This window comes from Armigeres subalbatus, chromosome 2 (genome assembly GCF_024139115.2).
Source record: "Armigeres subalbatus isolate Guangzhou_Male chromosome 2, GZ_Asu_2, whole genome shotgun sequence".
Lineage (NCBI taxonomy): Eukaryota > Metazoa > Arthropoda > Insecta > Diptera > Culicidae > Armigeres > Armigeres subalbatus.
In genome coordinates, this window is record NC_085140.1 from 36257567 (window position 1) to 36267481 (window position 9915).

The window sequence follows — 9915 nt, forward strand, 5'->3', positions numbered from 1 at the left end:
ATTTGCTTTGTTAAAATGATTGTTAGGATCAGAACTTTCTTAATGGAAATCAGTGTTCGTTATGGATTTTTCTTTTCAAAAATAATAATCAATAATCCAGATCTTGAGTTAGGGACAAAAGGTAGAAAGACAAAAGGTCGAAAAGACAAAAGGTCGAAAGGGCAAAAGGTCGAAAAGACAAAACGTTGAACGGGACAAAAGGTCAAAAGGACAAAAGGTCGAAAGGGACAAAAGGTCGAAAGAAAAAAAGATCAATTCGATCAAAATTACACAATTTTTACCAAATAATTATAATTCATTCAGTAAGTACAACTAATAGAAATCAACTATAAAATCATACTGTTCAGAGGTGACAATGATGAGGCTTATTTCCATGCTGAATTGCTTATGTACTGTATCGAGTGGCTGTTACAAATGCCGATTGGTTATATTATGCCCATAATTAGAGAGAATTTGACAGTTCAAGTTTCTCGAAAAAAAAAACAAAGGGCATGAATGGAAGCAGGAGAAGTTACGGAATATAACTTCTAATTGATCATTTTATTTCACGTAAGTAGCAAAAAATACTCGCTTGTGACGGCACTTTATCGTCGGAAACAAAAATGCATACAGTTCCTTGTCACCGTCAATGAAAGTAAAGTTCAAGGTATCAGGGGCGCGTGTAAGCATCGTGTTGTTTTCTGTTAGTCGTGTTAGTCTCTCTAGAGACTTATTTGAAATTTGTCACCTCGCGATTTGGCATAAACAATTTTTAATATCCGGATGATTGATGTAGCTGAAAATGTATCAGCATGTATATTATGAGTAAGCACGCAGCATGGTAATAGTAAAGTAAGTATATCTGCTATTTAAATAAAGTTTTCAGTCCTTGCTACTCATATTCACTTGACAACATTTCTTGTTTTCAATCAGAAATGCAAAATTTGTAGCCACCACAAATGCCAATTGATCTCATTTGAAGCCAAATGTTTTGGAAATGACTTTTATGGTTACAAAACGACTTTAAAAAGTATTTCATTACGACAAACAAAACTAACGTCTATGAGCTTTAATTTTATTTCTAAGATTCGTTTTATCAAGACATGGAGTGCATATAGTGTGCAATAGATCCATATTTATTATAGTATGCGGAATTTACAACCTGCTTCAAAAGGTTTTGACAACAGCTAGAAGACAGATCATAATTCATGCCTGTTAAATGTCTTTCTTTAACTGAAGAGCATGACGATTGTCGCAATAAAACCACAATAAATATCATCAAATGCCAAAGTGCTGTTCGAATGTTACTTGGGCTATTATTTGCACTCTTTGAATGCATTTTATATAATTGTTAAAAATAGTGAAAAATAAAAGGGCAATGCCAACTGTATAGGACAACTCTGTCTCGCGCAATACAAGTTTTATTTATTTCATAAATCAACAATCTGTTTTATCTCTAACAGAACTATCTAGATATTCATAATATTGTTTCATAGTAATTCCTCCTTCTTTGAAAATGGCTCATTCTTCAACTTTGATTGATAAGATGAGTGTGTTATTATTTCTGCTTGAAGTTAAATGCATAGCACAAATTCTTTTGGAATACAACTTGTTATCAACTTGTTCTTCTTCGAAATTTTGTCCCTTCCGACGTTTTGTCCTTTTCGACCTTTTGTCCTTTTCGACCTTTTGTCTTTTTCAACCTTTCGACCTTTTGTCCTTTTGATTTTTTGTCCCGTTCGATGTTTTGTCTTTTCGACCTTTTGTCCTTTCGAAGTTTTGTCTTTTCGACCTTTTGTCTTTGGACCTTTTGTCCTTTCGACCTTATGTCTTTCGGCCTTTTGTCATAGATTCCCAGATCTTGAGGTCTTTAGCTGATTTTTTTTGACCTCCTTGCTTCCAATGGTGATCCCGACCACTTCATAGTTGGATTTTATTGACCCAACAAAGCACAAAAGTGCCTCCAAAACCTCTGCAAGACTTATTCTAGTGTGGAATTTTTCTTGATACGAATGGACCGATGCGAGTCCGACCCTCAATCAACCTACTCCCAATCACAACTTTCAATAGTATAGCGACATAATAAACCAAAACTTTTTGGAACAATATTTGGAGCACTCGTTGCCAAAAAACAGCTTAACCCTCTAAGACCCGGGACGAACGGATTTTTTTCAAATGGCTCGCATTCAGCACCTGATCGTTGGAATTCCTCGCGGTTTCGTTTGTGCTCAATGGGAATAGCTATATTTTTGCTCTGATACATTTTCAAATAAAATTTTTTGTTCAGGTCCGAGTTATTGCTAAAAATAAGTGTGCGCGGGGATGTTTTTTCTATAATTCAAACATCTCTTCAATATTCTGGACGTGTTCATGCCCAAAATTTATCAAATCACCCATCAAAGCAACCCAAAAAGATATTTGTAAAGGGTTTTAGTCGATTCCGATGTATTCACCATTAGAGTAGGGCAGGAATGACTGGATACAGGGCCGCATTCAGGGGTTACAATGGTAGAGTATGGGCTAAAAATTCAATTACAATGAAATTTGCATGAGCATGCGGCTGCACAAATTTAAAAATCAGGAGTTTTAAATATTTAATTTTCAATTGAAATTGACTTTCTGAAATTCTTATCAGGGCCGGATTTAGGGGTCGAAATGGGGGTGACCATCACCAATTGCAATGAAACTGGGCATGCGACTGCTCAAACTTCATGAAAACACATCAGGAGCTCAAAGAATTCTGTTTGAATTTGAAATTGACCTTCTGTAATTTTGACCAGGGCCGGCTTGAGGGGTCCAAATGGGGAGAGCAAGGGCCATATCACCAAAAGCAATGGAACTGGGCATGCGACTGCTCAAACACCATGGAAACACATCAGGAGCTCAAAGAAATCTGTTTCAAATGGAAATTGATCTTCTGAAATTTCAACCAGGGCCGGATTTAGGAGTGAAAATGGGAAGGCAGTGCCATATCACCAATTGCAATGAAACAGGGCATGCGACTGCTCAAACTTCATGAAAACACATCAGGAGCTCAAAGAATTCTGCTCGAACTTCAAATTGTCTTTCCGAAATTTTGACCAGAACCGACTTCAGGGGTCCAAATGGGGAGAGCAAAGGCCATATCACCAATAGAAATAAAACTGGGCAGTGGGCATGCGACTGCTCAAACTTCATGAAAACACGTCAGGATCTCAAAGAACTCTGTTTGAATTTGAAATTGATCTTCTGAAATTTCAACCAGGGCCGGATTCAGGGGTGAAAATATGGAGAGCGGGCTGCTTAAACATCATGAAAACACATCAGGAGCTCAAAGTATTCTGATTGAACTTGAAACTGCTCTAATACAAATTTCAGGAATTTCTCCTGAAAATACTCCAGGAATTCGTCCAGAAGTTCCTCCGGGAATTCCTCCAAAAGTTCCTCCAGGAATTTCTCCGGAAGTTCCTCCAGGAATTTCCCCGGAAGTTCCTCCAGGAATTTCTCCGGAAGTTCCTCAAGGAAATCCTCCGGAAGTTCCTCCAGGAATTCATCCGAAAGTTCCTCCAGGAATTCCTCCGGAAGTTCCTCTTGGAATTCCTCCGGGAGTTTCTCCAGGAATTTCTCCGGAAGTTCCTCCATAGATTCCTCCGGAAGTTCCTCCATAAATACTTCCGGAAGTTCCTCCAGGAATTCCTCCGGAAGTTCCTCCAGGGATTCCTCCGGAAGTTCCTCCAGGAATTCCTCCGGAAGTTCCTCCAGGAATTCCTCCGGAAGTTCCTCCAGGAATTCCTCCGGAAGTTCCTCCAGGAATTCCTCCGGAAGTTCCTCCGGAAGTTCCTCCAGGAATTCCTCCAGGAAGTTCCTCTAGGAATTCCTCCGGAAGTTCCTCCAGGAATTCCTCCAGGAATTCCTCCGGAAGTTCCTCAGGAATTCCTCGGAAGTTCCTCAGGACTTCCTCCGGAAGTTCCCCCAGGACTTCCTCCGGAAGTTCCTCCAGGACTTCCTCCGGAAGTTCCTCCAGGAATTCCTCCGGAAGTTCCTCCAGGAATTCCTCCGGAAGTTCCTCCAGGAATTCCTCCGGAAGTTCCTCCAGGAATTCCTCCGGAAGTTCCTCCAGGAATTCCTCCGGAAGTTCCTCCAGGTATTCCTCCGGAAGTTCCTCCAGGTATTCCTCCGGAAGTTCCTCCAGGAATTCCTCCGGACGTTCCTCCAGGAATTCCTCCGGAAGTTCCTCCAGGAATTCCTCCGGAAGTTCCTCCAGGAATTCCTCCGGAAGTTCCTCCAGGAATTCCTCCGGAAGTTCCTCCAGGAATTCCTCCGGAAGTTCCTCCAGGAATTCCTCCGGAAGTTCCTCCAGGAATTCCTCCGGAAGTTCCTCCAGGAATTCCTCCGGAAGTTCCTCCAGGAATCCCTCCGGAAGTTTCTCCAGGAATTGCTCCGGAAGTTCCGGAGGAATTCCTGGAGGAACTTCCTCCGGAAGGATTTTCTTCGGAAGTTTCTCCAGGAATTCCTTCGGACGTTCCACCAGGAATTCCTTTGGAAGTTTCACCAGGAATTCCTTCGGAAGTTCCACCAGGAATTCCTTCGGAAGTCAAAAATTCCTGGAGGATCTCTGAAAGTTCCGAAAGAATTCCTGAATTCGTGAAGTTACTTCTGCAGAAATTCCTGCATGAACTTCTGGAGGAATTCCTGCATGAACTTCTGGAGGAATTCCAGGAGAAACTTCCGAAGGAATTCCTGGTGGAACATCCGAAGGAATTCCTGGTGGAACTTCCTGGAGCGCCTTCTGGAAAAATTCTTGAAAGAACTTCCGAAGAAATTCCTGGAGGAATTTCCGAGAGAATTCCTGAAGGAACTTCCGAAGGAATTTCTGATGGAACTTCCTATGGAATTCCTGGAGGAACTTCCAATGGAATTCCTGGAGGAACTCCCGGAGAAATGCCTGGTGGAACTTCCGGAGGAATTCCTGGAGTAACTTCTAAAGGAAGTCACGAAGGAATTCCTGGAGGAACTTTCGGAGGAATTCCTGGAGGAACTTCCGGAGGAATTCCTGGAGGAACTTCCGAAGAATTCCTGGAGGAACTTCCGAGGAATTCCTGGAGGAACTTCCGGAGGAATTCCTGGAGGAACTTCCGGAGGAATTCCTGGAGGAACTTCCGGAGGAATTCCTGGAGGAACTTCAGATGGAATTCCTGGAGGAACTTCCGGGGGAATTCCTGGAGGAACTTCCGGGGGAATTCCTGGAGGAACTTCCGGGGGAATTCCTGGGGGAACTTCCGGGGGAATTCCTGCGGTAACTTCCGGGGGAATTCCTTGAGGAACTTTTGGGGTAATTCCTGAGGGAACTCCCGGGGGAATTCCTGGGAGAACTTCCGGGGGAATTCCTGGAGGAACTTCCGAAAAAATTCCTGGAGGAACTTCCGGAGGAATTCCTGGAGGAACTTCCGGATGGATTCCTGGAGGAAATTCCGGAGGGATTCCTGGAGGAGTTTCTGGAGAAATTGCTAAAGGAATCTCCGAAGGAATTTCTGGAGGAACTTCCGGAGGAATTTTCGGAGGAATTCCTGGAGGAGCTTCTTAAGGAATTCCTGGAGGAACTTCCGGAGGAATTCCTGGAGGAACTTCCGGAGGAATTCCTGGAGGAACTTCCGGAGGAATTCCTGGAGGAACTTCCTAGAGGAACTTCCGGAGGAATTCCTGGAGGAACTTCCGGCGAATTCCTGGAGGAACTTTCGGAAGTATTTATGGAGGAACTTCCGGAGGAATTCCTGAAGGAACTTCCGGGAAATTCCTGGAGGAACTTCGAGGGAAATTCTTGCAGGAACATCCGGATGAATTCCTGGAGGAACTTCCGGCGAATTCCTGGAGGAACTTTCGAAAGTATTTATGGAAGTTCCCGGAGGAATTCCTGAGAAACTTTCGAAGGAATTCCTGGAGGAACTTCCGGGAAATTCTTGAAGGAACTTTGAGGGAAATTCTTGTAGGAACATCTGTATGAATTCTTGGAGGATCTTCCGAAAGAATTCCTGGTGGAACTTCCCGAGGGGTTCATGAAGGAATTTTCAATTTCATGGAAGAACTTCCGGAGGAATTCATGGAGGAATTCCTGGAGGAACTTCCGTAGGGTTTCCTGGAAAAACTTCCGGATGAATTCCTGGAGGAACTTCTATAGGATTTCCTGGAGGAACTTCCGAATGAATTCCTGGAGGAATTTCCGAAAGAATTGCTGGAGGAATTTCCGAATGAATTCCTGAAAGAACTTCCGGAGGAATTCCCGGAGGAACTTCGGCAGAAATTCTTGGAGGATTTTCCGGAGGATTTCCTGAAAGATCTTCCGGAGGAATTCCTGGAGGAACTTCCGGAGGAACTTCTATAAGATTTCCTGGAGGAACTTCCGAATGAATTCCTGGAGGAATTTCCGAATGAATTCCTGGAGGGATTTCCGAAGGAATTTCTGAAGGAACTTCCGGAGGAACCTTGGCAGATATTCTTGGAGGATTTTCCGGACGATTTTCTGAAAGAACTTCCGGAGGAATTCCTGGAGGAACTGCCAGAGAAATTCCTGGAGGAACTCCCGGAGGAATTCCTGGAGGAACTCCCGGAGGAATTCCTGGAGGAACTTCCGGAGGAATTCCTGGAGGAACTTCTGGAGGAACTTCTGGAGGAACTTCCGGAGAAATTCCTGGAGGAACTTTTGGAGGAATTCCCGGAGGAACTTCTAGAGGAATTCCTGGAGTATTTTCCGGAGAAATTCCTGAAATTTGTATCAGAGCAGTTTCAAGTTCAATCAGAATACTTTGAGCTCCTGATGTGTTTTCATGATGTTTGAGCAGCCCGCTCTCCATATTTTCACCCCTGAATCCGGCCCTGGTTGAAATTTCAGAAAGTCAATTTCAAATTCAAACAGAGTTCTTTGAGATGCTGATGTGTTTTCATGAAGTTTTAGCAGTCACATGCCTTGTTTCATTGCAATTGGTGATATGGCCCCTGCCTTATCATTTCCCCATTTTCACCCCTAAATCCGGCCCTGGTTGAAATTTCAGAAGATCAATTTCCATTTGAAACAGATTTCTTTGAGCCCCTGATGTGTTTCCATGGTGTTTGAGCAGTCGCATGCCCAGTTTCATTGCTTTTGGTGATATGGCCCTTGCCCTCCCCATTTGGACCCCTGAAGCCGGCCCTGGTCAAAATTACAGAAGGTCAATTTCAAATTCAAACAGAGTTCTTTGTGCTCCTGATGTGTTTTCATGAAGTTTGAGCAGTCGCCTGTCCAGTTTCATTGCAATTGGTGATATGGCTCTGCCTTCACCATTTTCACTCCTAAATCCGGCCCTGGTTGAAATTTCAGAAGATCAATTTCCATTTGAAACAGATTTCTTTGTGCTCCTGATGTGTTTCTATGGTGTTTGAGCAGTCGCATGCCCAGTTCCATTGCTTTTGGTAATATAGCCCTTGCTCTCCCCATTTGGACCCCTCAAGCCGGCCCTGGTCAAAATTACAGAAGGTCAATTTCAAATTCAAACAGAATTCTTTGAGCTCCTGATGTGTTTTCATGAAGTTTGAGCAGTCGCATGCCCAGTTTCATTGCAATTGGTGATATGGCCCTGGTCACCCCCATTTCGACCCCTAAATCCGGCCCTGATAAGAATTTCAGAAAGTCAATTTCAATTGAAAATTAAATATTTAAAACTCCTGATTTTTAAATTTGTGCAGCCGCATGCTCATGCAAATTTCATTGTAATTGAATGTTTAGCCCATACTCTACCATTGTAACCCCTGAATGCGGCCCTGAATTCAGTCAACTCTGCCCTACTCAAATGGTGAAAACATCGGAATCGACTAAAAATTTTTACAAATATCTTTTTGGGTTGGTTTGATGGGTGATTTGATAAATTTTGAGCATGAACACGTCCAGAATATTGAAGAGATGTTTGAATTATAGAAAAAACACCCCCGCGCACACTTATTTTTAGCAATAACTCGGACCTGAACAAAAAATTTTATTTGAAAATGTATCAGAGCAAAAATATAGCTATTCCCATTGAGCACAAACGAAACCGCGAGGAATTCCGACGATCAGGTGCTGAATGCGAGCCATTTGAAAAAAATCCGTTCGTCCCGGGTCTTAGAGGGTTAATAGATGTCTTAAAATCTTCCCAACAATTAATCGGTTCAATAATCGACAAGAAGGGTCTCCAGTAGCCTTGCGAGCAAAGGCGTAGGATTGGCAATCCGGAGATGGCGAGTTCGATTCTCGGTCCGATCTAGGATGTTTTTGGGTCGGAAACTTCCTCGACCCCTTGGGCATAGTGTATCCATTGTACTTGCCCACAAGATATGTACATACTTATGCAATGGCGGGCATAGAAAAGCTTTCAATTAATAACTTAGGAAATGCTTATAGAATACTAAGTTTAAAAGCCGATCAAGTTTTAGTTAGAATGTAGAGCCATTGAAGAAAAAGAAGAATCCTCAATTAATTATTAATATTTCAATTAATCGATTTATCATTGTGATAATCGATTAGGTTTGAATCGATTACTACACAATAGACTGACCCAGGAAACAAAAAGTTGTCGAATTCGATCAATAAAACCAAAAATACACAATCTAGCTCCTAATAAATCAGCCGAAAGCTAAGTAAAAGAAAGCTAAGAAAGCTGTACATACCAACTGCCCTTTTTGCAATTCTGAGCTCAATCGAGCAATCAGAACTAATTTCCAGATCGAATGAGTGACGGAGGTGTATTTTCCTATATATTTTGGCTGAAATTCCCATACAAACATCAAATCAAATGTGCCAGCTTATGAAACAAGCGATTGAGCTGAAATTTTGAGAGATTGATTTTCTCACCAAAAGACACAATCCCGTGCAATTCGACAACTTTTTTTTTCTCCCCATACTAAGCTGGTCCGGTCCGCTACCCAACGATTATTCGATTCAATTCGGCAAGTATTGATTAGTTACTAATCGATAAATCGGAATTTAACGACATCTCTAAATACACCATCCATCACCAGAGCTAAGTCCATTTCACTCGAAACTTTTGATGGCTTAAATAATACCTTAGGTGTTGTGTACTTGGTGTAGTAACCAAAAGTAAGCAAGCTGCCTGGTGGCATAATTTTGGTTAGAGCTTCAATATATGAAGATTTACAACGATTTATGTGGTCAACCACAGTATAGTAGGCAAAGGTTTGAGCCATATACCCTATAAAAAAACTATTTGCAACTCTTTTGTGGGTGTAGGTTTTTCCATCATTCCAAAATTTAATAATCAGGTATTATGATTCGGAAGTGCAGAAAAAATACTCACTCTATATACTACAATAGGGTAGTACATCCTCACCAGGCACTTTTTAGTATTAGGTTGACAATCATTTGCATAGAATATTACTATATTATGATTTTATTTATCTTTCTATAATAAAACAAAAAATAAACAAAAGAAAACTTCATTATCGGTTCAACGCTATGATGGAAGCAAAGACGAAATTTGGTGTTAAGTGATGAGGCATGAGTTTTGAAATTAAAAAAAAAACATAGCAACGTAAGATACCAGAAAACGTATAAACTAAAAGAACTCGTACCTACTTGGATACCTGGTTGGCTACAACGTCGATACACCTATGTCTGGCGTATTATAGAGCTCCATAATCGTCGGTCTTGGGCGATGTTCCTCCAGTTTCCCCGTACGTTTAGAGTCCTCAGAGCTCTTACAAACAAATAAAACGATTTTAAAATCTGAATAATATACCCACATTTTCTCTACAAAGTATTACAATAAGTTTCATGCTAGATCAATTCGTTTCATCCCCAATGGCTTTAACGGGAAAACGATTAAACGTTCATCCGCTACGCGCTGGTGAAACAGTGTAATTAAGGATGCTAACCCGTGAGCATTGTTGATGTTTCCCCTGGAGACACATGCGCTTTAGAAGCGTGAATAATGG